The sequence below is a fragment of the Psittacula echo genome (assembly GCF_963264785.1).
Source record: "Psittacula echo genome assembly, chromosome: 1".
Taxonomy (NCBI): Eukaryota; Metazoa; Chordata; class Aves; order Psittaciformes; family Psittacidae; genus Psittacula; species Psittacula echo.
Genome location: NC_137735.1, coordinates 14,734,039 through 14,748,225, shown reverse-complemented (window position 1 = coordinate 14,748,225; position 14,187 = coordinate 14,734,039).

The window sequence follows — 14,187 nt, the reverse complement described above, 5'->3', positions numbered from 1 at the left end:
GCATCTGCTTTAAATTGGGATAGATTGGCATTAATTTGCCTGTACTAATATTTTCTGATTTCATATCTGCATCATCCTCAGCATTTTGGTCTTCATCCACTTCAACATGGATAACTACCTGGTAAAAATTTACTGTTCCCTGTAGGTATCTTCAGTTGTTCATATAGTAAGGAAAAGCACTGATGCTGCAATGGCTGTGATGCTGGTAGCACTTTTTTTTCTTCTTGGTGTTTAGAGTTAATACGAAGATTCATCCATCCCATAGGAGGCAAGAAGGACTTGTTCTCCCAGTCCTGCAGCAAGGCAGGCCCATAATATGAATATTTTAATAATGAATCTGATTTTCAGTACACATGTTCACTCACATATCGTTCGCCTTTCTTTCTGAGATGGAATCTTCTTTCTAAAGCAAAACAGTCCTTTTCCTATGAGATGAGATTTTCTAGCACTGAAGATTTTTTTCAGTAAGATGTCATCTTTTCAACAGCAGTAATCCAACTGAATATGGGTTTTTTTCTCAAATGGAAACAAATAAATAAAACCTCTCACAAGCAATGTCACTACCCAATTTTCAAATACCCTTAATCTTGAGATGAAGGTTTGGAATAAAGTGACTCAGGAATTCATAAGAAAAACAATGTATACATATCATTGTGATTGTAAATGCAGCTTTGCCTCAGTGCTGGAAAACAGAGGGAGGAAGATCATACACTGGAGACTGGAACAGAGTTTTCTGAGGAAAAGTGTAAAATACACTAAGATTTTATGATTACAAGATAGTATGAAGTCTGGCAGCTAGATGTAATAAAAGATGACAAGACAGCAGATCTAGATGAATAATATCCGATCATTATGAAGTAAGTAGCAGGGGAAGCAGGAAGGCCTTTGGCAAATCTTATGGATAGCTCATTGCAGACGAGCAAGTACAAGAGGAATGGTGGATGCCTAATCAAGTTCAAAAGTTTAAGAAGGATCAAAAGAATAAGTGTGATTCCAGCTGTCAACTGGATGTTGAAAGCACTCGTGGGATGAATACTATGTAACACTTACAAATGTATAATTTGGCAAAGGATGGGTTGTGTCTCTGATTTAAAGAGTACAGTCTTGGACCGGCCTATCCCAAATTAAACCAAAATAGCAATATTGAATTGTGAACAGCAAGCTAAAGATAACAGAGATTCACTCGAAGGTCTTTTTTTAGAAATTATAAATTTTTTTTTTACAAAGGATTATTTTAGTGTGATAGGGAAAATACTGAAGCAAATTAAAAAATAGTAAAAGCAGAGAATGGATTTTTTTCTTTTTAACAAAAGAAAGAAATGGCTTATACTGCAGCTGGGGAGGTACTTATTGTGCTCAGTCCTACATTTTTTTTCAGCTAATTTCAGCTTAATGGTATATCTATGCATTTTAAATCATTATTTTTTTAATGGCACAAAATTGAAGAGACATGTAAAAGCTAATGCAAGAGAAGACACGTTTAAAATTACTAGAGATTAAGAATTAAGAACAAAAGAGAAACCTATGTCCTTCAGAGAATTTAATAGGGCTGCTTATAACTTTGCACTTTTAAGTATCATGTAAAGCTGAACACAATGGAAAACACTTTGAAAAATATCTAAGGGAAACACATGAGGAATCACAGGCATGACTCAAAAGTGTTCAGTTTGCTGGAGATGCAGCAATATTAAGAGAAAAATAATCCTTTTTCTATTTTCCTGTACAACTAACTGTAGTGCTCAGTCTCATATTGTTCTACATATAAGATGACTCAAATGTTACCAAATTGTAGGTGTGCAAAGTGAAGTGTACAGAAGACATTCATTCGGGTAGATATGCTCTTTAATGCTATTCTCATAACAAACTCTGTAAAGCAGAAACCTAATCTAAATGTCAGTGGTAGCTGAATGAATATAATTTCAAAAGCAGTAGTACACCAGTATTAATACTTCCTTATTGCAAGAAAACGTGGATTTTAGTTAATAGTACTCACATACATGCTCACTGAGGTTATGAGGGATGACAGTAAAGTTTGTATTAAGCATCTTTGACTACTCAGCAAAGTGTATCACACTTAAATTCTTTGAGACATGAACTGTTTGTGTCTTAGTTGGCTTCAGTACTGTTTTATTTCATACTGTATTTCCTCACATAATAATGGTATAGTTCATTAAATTTGAGACCAGAGTTTAGGTCTCTAGATGTCATTTTGTTCTCACTCTCTCTTCTGAAACCTTCCAATAGATTCAACTCACCTTTCTCCACAGCTCAATACTGAATGCAGGAGCTTCTTGTGGATAATTTCTTTTTTTGTGAAGAGTGTATAGGTACAGATTTTCAGCAACTCACAGGTTTCATAAACTGTTGTACGCAACTCCTCAACACAAAGAAACCTGTAACACTCTCTTCAACATTTCCCTCAAACTCTGTTCATTTGGCCTGATGGCATCCAAGGACCTTTCCTTCACAGCTCATTGATTTTCTTCTGGTTTCTGTAGCCTTTACAATTCACCTTACTTTCTCATATCCTGTTTTGTACTAAAGCTAAATCAGGCCTCTATTTTTTTCATAACTCAGGGCTTCTCACTAGTAACAAGTAATTACATCTCTTTCTCACGTATGTCTCTTAATCATCTTGATCACCTGACTTCTTTCAGGGATGTTCAATTATCATGTCAAAAGCAGTGCAAAATCAAACAGATCTGATAATTCTCTTACAATTTTCATAGAAAAAATGAAGGATTTTCCTCATTCTCCACTCTCAACTTTTCATGTTCCCATTAAATACTATGATGTTCCGTGCATTGATGCAAACATTTGGAGAAGTCCGATGTGCTGTAGTTAAAAGCTGTTTTCTTGTAATGTAAGAAGATAATTGGAGTAAATGCACAGAATGATGACTTGAGAAATCACAAGTTGGAAATATTGCCTTACTGTTCACTGACTCCTGCTCCTACAAGTATAGGAGCCTGAAGCTATCACCAGAATGTGGTTCATTGATCAGCTCCCAGTTAAATAATTTTTGCAGTGATAAGACATCATAATTTAAGTCTTCAGTAGCTAGGGGCTTCTCTTCAAAGCAGTCAGATTTGTGGTGGGTCTTAGTAAATTTAAAATCTTAGAAATTATCTACTTCCTCTAAACAGAATGAAACCTGAATGCTTAGACGTTCACTCAGATATGCAAGGAGAGCTTTCTTGTGCTGGCCATGTCATTTTGCTTTAGGAAAACAGCTTCTGGGGAGACCTTTGTAGCAGTATAGAGTTTCTCATATGATAAACCTCAGTAGAAAATGACAATTTACACAAAACCACACCCTTAAGTGCTAAACTTGCTAACTGAAAAGGTAAACCTTACACTCACTGTATCATGCTGTGTAAAGTTCAAATTCACAAATGTCATCAAGCTTTACTCTGCTGTACTGGAATGAATATTAGTAGAAATACAGAAAATGCAAAGCTGTCTGGATAAGTCAGATAAAATCTCTCATGCCATTGTTTTCATTGATGATGTCAAATCGACGGTTTGTTTCATGAGAGGACAAGATTCTTGCTACTGCAGTTAGACCGGAAAGCCCAAACATACCCTTAAGCCCTGTCTTGCTGGCCACACCAAATGTCATACCACTTGAAAGTGTTAAATACTTGTCCAAATGTCTCATGGCACACATAGTTCTTCTAGACATTGACAAGCCGTTCAATATAGTAATGAGGGCAATTATCTCAGTGATAGGTCAAATACTGCTAAAAAATCTTTTAACTATGGTAAATCAATAAGGTGAATTAAATCTTTATAAAAATACAAATAATATGCATATATAGAAACAACAAACAAATAGCAAAACTTGTTAACAGCCAGTGGCTGAAATTCTGTGATGTGAACATAAGAAAAGAGATGTGTGCTCCACAGAAAGAAAATAGAAAGCATTTACTGTGACTGGGGAAGGAGATTCCCAAACTGTCCACAAGAAAACAGCCTGAAGTCATTCCAGGATACAGCTGATCCAGCACAGGAAAGCAGAAAACCTTCCAGTCTATTGCCTACACTTCTTTAAGCTTACCCTGAGACAAAGAGGCTGTGTGGTTAGGAAGCAAAAGTGCAAGTTGAGATTTGAGGGACTCATGTTCTCATTCTGGTTTTGTTTCTGAATCATTTAACTGGCTTCAGCTACATGTCTGTGCCTTCTAGACATCAAGTACCTTTAAAATATGCTGATTAAAACTGTTTTTAAAAAACACACTATTATTATATTAACTGAAACCTTTCCCTCACATGTAACTTGCAGCTTCCCTTTACCGACAACTTCTTTCTCAGCTGCCAGTAAATCTTGACTCCTCTCATTGTAGCACGCCCATTCTCTTGAGGACACAGCCTGATGTGAGGCATTCGAATGCCTGCCAGCCCCCTTCCCTTGCAACTCAGAAGAGTGAAGATGCTGCCCAAACATTCAATACTGCATGAAAACAAGTGCACAAGTCATGATGTAGTCAATTCCACACAAGGAAAAAGCAATTTTGGGAGGGCCCCTGCCAGCAATAATATTCAAAGGTTGTTATTAATATGCCTTGGGTTGAGAACACAGGATTCCTTGCATTATTAAAGAGACCAAATACTTCTAAGCAGCAAGATGTGTGCAAAAAAGCAGTATAGCCACACCTTACTAATACCTGCTTGAAAATAGCATCTTCATTCCATTAAAGTCTAATTTTTGTCCTCATAATTGTTTTCCCTGTAATCACTCATCAGTAGCCTGGCAAATGATGATGGAAGTTTAGCATCTCACTGTTTTAGAATAGATTTGTCCACCAAGGTGCACAGGGAAGAAAAAGCAAAGGAAGGAGCTGTTCTTTGACTCCTCTCTTCTTCATTCAAAGGCAAATAGCAACGCATGTAAAAATGTTGCACATTTCATAACCCTTACCACAAAGGGTACAAATGAATGAGAGCAGAAACTGTAGTGCTCCTGACCTGGCTTGACAGCTCCAGAGAAAAGCAAAATAACCACTCTCTTTTGCAGGAGCAACTATTCCAGTAAAGCATCACCATGAATCCCAGCCTCTATTAAGTATTCTGGGTAACATGACTATGACATTGACCCCATGCTTATTCCTAGAGCTCAGAAACTAACAATAATTGGAAATAATCTAAAACAGGAAGGCTCCAGGCTATACAAAATGCACAACATTGTCATTAGCATTTATGAATTCTGATCACATTCAGTTTTTGAGGACTGCAAATCCTCACTTTATTAGTGTTGGTAACTTTCTTTCAAAATTAATTGTGGACTTCAAATGCTGAGCCACATATCTAGTTTTTACTGGCTTTTACAAGCTATTTTAGTAGCCTTTCTGGATCTGGCATGTTAAGTTCTGAAAATCTTATTCTTGTGAGTAATCTTTATTCTCCCATGGCCAAGTCATTCATTTCATGAAAATGAACATCTGACGAAGACCATCTATGCTGGCCAACTATGCAGAATTAAGTCTAAGCAAATTTTCTTACCCAGCTAATAAGGCCTGACTTGGTTCTGTGTTCAGAAGCTGAACTGCTCTTAACTCGTTTCATTCAGCCAGTGCTTTACTCAAAAGTTCGCTTTTAGATAAAGACATGCTGTCAGACTATTGGCTGATTCGAATACTTTCCTGTTTCCTGCTTCAGTCTCATATACATTTCTTCTTCTAAAACAGCACCCTGCCAAATCCTTTCAACCATATGTTCCTTGAGTATTTCTTTACTTTAGGAAGTAACAGATGCCTGCCTTAAGGAAAAAAAAATCAATTTATTTCTCTTACTTGGTTCCAGAAGTTATTTTGTAGCAGAGTTATTTTGCTTTAAGAAAACAGCAACCAGTCCTGAAAGGACACTTCTTTTACCTTTAAGAAATATTACATAAGTGGTTTGCACTGAATAATTTACGAACTTGTACAGAAGAATTATTCAAAATAGCTCAATTTGTACATTCATCATAACATTTTCCTTCAGCTTTCCACTAATTAATGCTTCTGAAAATCCCTAATTTTAAGTTTCAGGAAACATCCATGTTTGGAAAAGTTCCTCATTTTATGTTTGCAATGAAATATACATGAACAATTTTATGAATTTTAATGAATCTTTATTAACTTTGGTCAGTTAACATTATTCATTAACAATTTATAAACACTTCAATCTAGCCCTATTATGGAGCATTATGAACTCTTATGAGAGCATTTGATACAAAACAGGCATGATAGCAATTTTGATAATAGGGAACAAAAAAAATCCATAGACTGTCTGCTAGTTCAAAAGCTTCTGTATATGCCAATAACATACTTTTCTCAAATTAAAATTTCAATGGCTCATAGATGCTATTCATGTGAGTCTGCATAGATCTAGTCATGTCAAACTTCAGCCCCTAGACAGTGCTACTGTCTCTATCTGGAAACAATCCCATTGGAACTACCGAATTCACCTAAACCAGTTCCAGTGTAAAATGTAATCTGGATTGTGGTACAATTATGTTCATTCTTTCATTTTGGACAAAGTAAAAAAAAAAAGAGCATTTATTCTTCTTTTCCATTAGATCTGTATAGAGTTTGCAAGCACAGCCCATTCAGCTTTTGGAAAGTCTTTGTATGGTTTTCTGATAAACTGGTATCCGTGTTCCTTATGCTCGTGCTATAGTTACCTCCTCAGCACCTGCAAAAGACAAATATGATTAGTTCTGTTTAGAGAACAAAGGCAAAGCTCTTTAAGGTCACCCACAAAGCAGGTACACTTGCGTTGGGTATGAATTGAATTTTCCTACAACTAAACATTAAACACCTGAGCTGCCAGACTACCTTTCCCCAGAGGGAAAAGGGCTGGCTTGACTCAAGCATCTATGCTGGAAACTTAACCTAAGCATCAATAAACACAGCTCTGTGGATAGGAGCTGTGTCTCAGCCTCCAAATGCTTTGATAATGCTCTAGCTATCTGTCCTTTTCTCTCACTATTTGGGATTTTGTGAAAACCATTACTAGATCCCTAATTAACATCAGGCATTCCAGGGTTGTGAGCTGCATTGCATTACTGAGTCAGGCATTTCAACACAGAACACACACCCTGCTGGGTTTCTACCTATGCGTTACTCACTCAATTCAATGGATGAAATTGCAGCAGAGGGGTTTGACCCCAAATGCCAGTTGTCTGAGCTATACTACTGACACTTCTTTAGGTAAGAGAGGCATGTACCAAATAGGAGCATCTGAGCTATGCACTGCCTCTGAAATCTGTCACAGCAAGAAATTTCACCAAACATTTTTCATTACCAGAGGAAAGAGAAAGTGGGAGAAAGTGGCATTGTGCTGATAAGAGCATATGAAGTATATAAGAAAATACAATTTGTTGGGGATACAGGTAGATGAAAAACATCCCCATTGACTGAATGAGTTCCGCAGGCATGTTTCACTTTTTGTCAGGCCTCTCAATCTCTTTGATCAATAAAGTGCATGTTTTGAACCACTCCAATCCGATCTATACTCAATGTTTTAAAATCAATTCATTGGCGTTTTCCATAGACAGCACACCACAATTCACTTTCCTGTGGCTAATCCATCCACAAAATACATTTTGCCAAACTATTCAATCCTCTTCCTTTAATGAAGCACATTCCATCAAAACAAGCCATCTGCTCTTGTGACAGAATGAATTCTGTCTAACGCGATAAGCAGAGTATGAAGGGAAGCATTTTTTTAAAACATGTATGTTTTACAAAAGGGAACATTCCTTATTTAGCAAGACATATCTTATATTCCTTATGAATTTTAAAATACCTCACCAGTGTAAATCGATGGATGAATTCTACATAGCTTGTGAACAGAACTGTATACAACAAAATATTCCTAAATCTTTCTCTCTTTAGAAAATTCAGGAACAGGAACGGGGGTATTAACTAACTTCATCCTTTGCAAACTTGAATGAAATTACTGAAAAATTAATCTAGTTTATATTCTTAAAAGTTTTATAGTGATTAACTGTTACAGAGGGAACTGTGTAGAGGCAGCTACAGCAACAACTATAAGTCCTTAAAAATATGCTTCTTGCATTCACAGTGGTTATTATTGGGTAATGAAAATCTCTTTATTCCCTCAAAAAAATGCCATAAATAAAAATCAATTATTTTCAAAAACAAAACAAAAAAAAAAACCACAATATGATCTTAAAGCCACACATTAACATTCCTGACATGTGGTCCAGTAGTCTGTGTTTGCTATATGCCAGGGGTACTTCATGGATTGCGATGAACACTGAAATTGTAACTGATGTGTCATTTGTACTCTCTTCCTTCTGCCATGTGAATCACTCTTGCTAAAGCTTTTCTATGTGAAAAGTCTGGACAGGATATATACGTACATGTACAGCTCAGGTTAAAGGTTTTATTAGCATGAGCTTGATCTGGCTGCATTAATTCACCATCACAAGTTGTCTTAAACCAGAGCACATAAAATGTTTATCTTAACACCGAGGGATTTAGCTCATGATATATGTCACATTCTACATTACCATAACTATTTCAAATGTTGCCATTTGGGCTGAACTTTTTTTCTGCAATGCTTTTGTAAAACAGCTTCCTATACTTGTACCTAAAATAAAAGTGACCGGAGTCTCTTACAGAACCAAGGAGATGAAAAGCTTGTAATGTTTGCCAGAAGAGACCTTCATATGTAGGCTTGGCAGAGACTCACTAAAAGCACTGTTTGGTGATAAAAACTTAATACCTCAAAGGAAAAGAATACAAACTGGAATGCTCAGAGAGAATCAGCAGAAAATCAAGTCTGATTAAATACTGGAAAAAGACCTTGAGAAAATCTGTGAGGGAATTTCTGAGCTGAGCACTATCTGAAAAAGAGCTGGGAACTATGACAAAATAAACTGTCCTGTTAGAAATCTCCGGTAAGGTAAGGCAGGTTTTCTACAGTCTTGACAAACAAAAGCCACTGTGTTTCTCCTCTTACGCAACTGGATGGCCCTGGACTTTGGCTAAAGTCCTCAAGATAAAAATGTCGATGAGTTTTATAATTCCAATTTTTGAGAACAAATATTCCCCTGCTACCACCTGCAAACCCATCTGCTTTAATTACTCTGACTCTAACTGCACATCTGTCAAAACCCAGCATGCTCTCCCCAGATATAGCGAAAAGATTTTTCTAAAATACGATATCTGATACCTTTCCGCAGCAAACAGAAAACCAGACTACATATGTATATGCATGTATACACACGTATATCTTTGCAGGATAAATGTTAGAATGTCATGTATGTTATAACATTGTTCAATATCTAAAATCAAGCTCAGCGATCTAGGGCAAAATCTTGCCTAAATTTTAAGATAAGATAAGGCACACATAGGTGTTTGAGAGACAATAGGAGCAGCAGATCAAGTACTATGAGCCGCTGCAGGCAGTGTGAGGCTGACACCAGCATTCAGAAGTGCAGGAGATGATGCGCAACACTGTGATCACAGTCACTTGCTTCCAAAGCCCCTTTGTCCTCAGGACCCAGGTCTGACTGAGTTGTGTGCATCCCACGGAGAACCATTCACCTCTCTGCAAGATCAGCACTTTTGTGTGCATAGATTTCACACAGAAGTGCTGAAATAAAACGTTCAGTTCACCTATTTGATACTTAACTCACAAAAGTGTCAGAAAGCTTAATTTGGGAAGCCCTTTGAAAAGCCTGGATGAAAGCTGTGCTCTCTGATGAGCACAGCAAACTGGTTTTTTCTCTACTGTTTAATAGGAAGCTATGTTGAAATGCTCTTCATTGCACAAGTGAGATTGAATTGCTGACAAATGAAGAAGAATTAGTGCTTCATCGATTGTATCTGCCATATTTCCAGCCTGCAGGATTTTGCATGCCAAAGTCCCATGTAAACACTGAAGATCACAAAATATGTGAGTTCTCTGATCATCCTCAACACAATTTTTTTTGAAGAAATTTAAGGATATGTTCCCTCTGGTCAAAAAGATGTTGTCTTTGAAAAGGATTTTTAAAAATAATAACTCCCAGTGTTCACACCCATGTGTTAGGCTCAGAAATGGAAGGCTTATGATTGAGGCTGCATGCATCAAGTATAGTGGATTATTACTATCCAATATAACCAGGTTTCACAGAAATGTACAATGCAGACCTTGCTAGTAGGTTTTAATGAGTTAAGTCTTGTTTAATCTCAGCTGCAGAATAACATCCTTTCCAGTTCATAAATACATACTCATGCTTATATATGTGTCCATTTACTCTTCAAATGCATTGAATCTATAGCATCACTACTAGTTTGTAATGTAATTTTTGAAACAAAATTTAGCTGGAAGTCAGGAAGTACATCAGAACCACATGCCTAGCCTGTCTTCAGTGAGCTATTGTTTAAGACATTCTGCTTTTGTTAAACCAAAAGAAGATTTGGACCGGACGATTTCCAAAACAAGCACTGTGTCTCAGGTCTGACAATGTCTCACAGGAGTGAATATTACCTCTGCTCTGATATGCTTTTGAATCTGGCCAAAGGAGCACTTCTCCCACTGGCTTCAGGCTGTAAAATCTTGCTCATTGCTGTCAGCAATTCAGTTTTGTTAAAAGAGGAGCCTCAGCCACACCAAAGCAAAATTTATCCATGTGTAAAAGAAGTTTGATGTTGTCCAAAGAAAACACTGGACTGATATATTTTTGGCTTTTTGATTTGTTAAACTCAGAGCAAATATTTTTACTGCTGTAAAATAAACAGATATATTTTCACTAAATTTAGGCAGTAAAATTATAAAAGCAAGATGTCTTCCATTTTGCTAACTAGCCTAGCATGGGATCCTTGCATGAAAATTTCACAGAGCATCTGAACTATTACTGATGCTTGTTTCCAGTAGGCAGCTTTTGACTGCAGAAGTGAAGCAGGAGCATAAGGCTCAGTGACTCTAAGGGGATATTTTAAGCCTTTTAACCATGTACTTAGGATTCTTGTCCAATAAAAGGTTCCTTCTGCTTCAGTCAAAATTTTAGCCATATGAAGATAGTGATCCCAAGTGTAAAAATTCCAACCAGCACCAAACATTTATATGATGACTAGGATAAAAACTGAAGTTAAGATATCAGATCTAGTCTTGTTCTGATATTTATTTTGATTGCTTCTTTTCTGTTGCATTTGAATTTAAGAAATTTATTAGCTTGTTAGTTTATTGTCACCCGCTGAATGAAAGAAGAATCTCTACTTCAATTCAGTGACATCTGGTTCTGCAATAATATTAGTTCAGAAAACACCTGTTTAAACTTTCAGAGATATGGAAGTATTATTTTTGAGGACTATCACATTCTGCTGAAATATGGTGAGGCTTGTCTTCCATTGCTCCCTGCTTCAGGTACCCTAGGAGAGTGGTCAAATAATTAGGCTAGATATACTTTAAGGTAAGACACTTCCAAGCTCTGCAGTGTCAAAAGTACTTAAGTATTGATGTGTGGTTTGAAGCCGAAGTGTCACACCCTTTTTATTCAGTCTCTGAATGACTAGACTCTTGATTACTCAGATTTTCACACTTATTTTATCTCAAGAATCAGGTAAACACTTCATTTAGTGAGAAGTTCCATCAGCTGAGAGATTTAGCAGAGTATGTTTCTGTTGCATATTCTTTTCTCTTGAATTATGTTTATAATTTCTTATGGCAAAAAATTGTGAAGAATGGCTGCAAAATATTTGTTCCAAATATTGGAATGGCACAAGAATCCAGGAGGGAGCAGAGACAGCACATCTGACCTGAGCCAGACAAAGGGGTATTCCATACCACACAGCACACCATGCCAAGTATATGAAGTGGGGGGAATTACCCATAAAGAACCGATCACTGCTCAGGCTGGGCTGAGTATTAGTCAAGGGGTGGTGAGCAATTGTGTTGTGCATCACTTGAGTTTTCTGAGCTTTCATTTCTTCTCTTGTTGTTTCCTACTATTATTACTATTGTTATTATTGGTATTCTTTTTATTATCTCTGTATTTTCCTTTATTTTAATTATTAAACTGTTCTTATCTCAACCCGTGGGATTTACATTCTTTTGATTCTCCTCCCCATCCTGCCCTTGGGAGGTGGAGAAGGTGAGGGGGTGAGCGAACAGTTGCATGGTACTGAGTTACTGGCTGGGTCTAAATCACTACAACATAAGAACATTCTACAGAACATTTTTCATAATATAACATTGCTCAGTTTCTGTTCAGATATAGTTAATAAAGAAATACAAAAGTCTTCTCTCCCACTGAGAGCTCTACTAGTCTTTATTTCTTAAATAGTGCTTAGCAGGAATTGCTACTATTATAGAGTACTGTAGACAGCACGAGACAATGTACAGACACAATTGAGGGCTTGATCCATTTCCACATGTAGCTGTAGGCATGATGAAGTAGGTGTTTGCTCCAAACAGCAAGAGCAACAGAAGTGGCTGGTACCTGGGCACCCTATCAGCACTATAAAGCACACCATGAAGATGAACAGCCCTTGATCTGCCCCAAATGTCTGAGATGTTTAGAGCTGAATTAGCAAGAGCTGATGAGTAAGCAGGTAAGATGACTTTCAGGCTGACTAATACGCTGTCTAAACATACAGGAGGAAGAGGAAAGTTCTGTAGAGGTCTGAGAAGTTCTTACAAATGGGCTTTCTGCCATAAAGTCTTCTTTTTAATCAAAAAGAATTACCTTTCAAGAACTTTACACTAAAATTCAGTAGTTTCATGTAGATGGCTTTTTTCTCATCATAAACATGAAGAACATAATTCAAAATCATAAGTATTACTGAGTCAAAGTGAGCCTATATAAATGTTCCACTTTTCCTTCATAAAAAGACACGGGGAAAAAAAAGAATATCAAATGTTAATAACAGTCATGAACTAGCTGCAGAAATATAGAAAGTAAAAGTTAGCTGTAAAATGGCTACTTCAGGGCTGCCTCACTTCCATTGTGCAAAATATAAAGGGCAATTACCAAACCTTTCTAGAAAAAAATAGTGGGAATAACTCTTTGAGTTTGAAAGGTAAGGACATAACAGGCAATTACAGGAAGATAGTGAAGATGAAATTGTTTTGTGAAAAAAGATTCTGCTAGATTTTATTTATTTACTACAGAAACTTGCATGTAAGTAATTTTGCTCTTCTGTCATAGGTTTTTAATACCTTTTATAAAAAGCATTTCTCAAAAGCTCTGCTCCTCTAATTTATTTATTTTAGAATATCAAAATATAGAATTCAGTGCACTGTAATAAACATATCAGCTTTATTTCAGCTCAGCATCTTATTTTCTAATAAATTTGTGGAATGATATGGTTTACATTTAAAATAGGGCTTCTAAACTGTTCATCCACCTTTTTTGTATATACAAAGAATTTTCCAGATGTGAACAATATTGCATTATATTTTGCTACATATATTGCTGTCCTGGGTTCAGCAGTAGAAATCATTTTTTCTCCTTCTTAGTAGCTGGTGCAGTGCTGTGTTTTTGACTTTTGGCCTGGGAACAGCGCTGATAACACCGATGTTTTTGGTTACTGCTCAAATGTTTACTCTTACCAAGGACTTTCTGAGTCTCATGGTCTGCCAGGGAGGAGAGGAAGCCGGTAGGAAGCAAAGACAGGACACCTGACCCAAACTAACCAAAGAGGTATTCCATACCACAGCACGTCATGCCCAGGATATAAACTGAGAGTTAACTGGAACTGCTAGTTCACTGTTTGGTCAGGGATGTATCGGTCGGTGGGTGATGAGGTGTTGTATTTTCTTCCCTTGTTATTTCCTTTATCATTATTATTATTGGTGGTAGCAGTAGTGATTTGTGTTATACCTTAGTTACTAAACTGTTCTTATCTCAACCCATGGGAGTTACATTCTTTTCGATTCTCTTCCCCGTCCTTCCAGGAGAGGGGGGAGGGAAAGAAGGGGGGGGTGAAAGAGAGACTGCGTGGCTTATTTATGACTGACTGGGTTTAAACCATGACAATTGCAGAAGTCCTTAATAGACTTCCCATTAAACCAAATACACAATCATAGAATCATAGAATGATTTGGGTTGGAAGGGACATTAAAGATCATCTAGTTCCAACCCCCCCTGCCACAGGCAGTGACACCTTCCACTAGACCAGGTTGCTCAATGTCTCATCCAGCCTGGCCTTGAGCACTGCCAGGGATAGGGCAACCATGTGCCAGTAT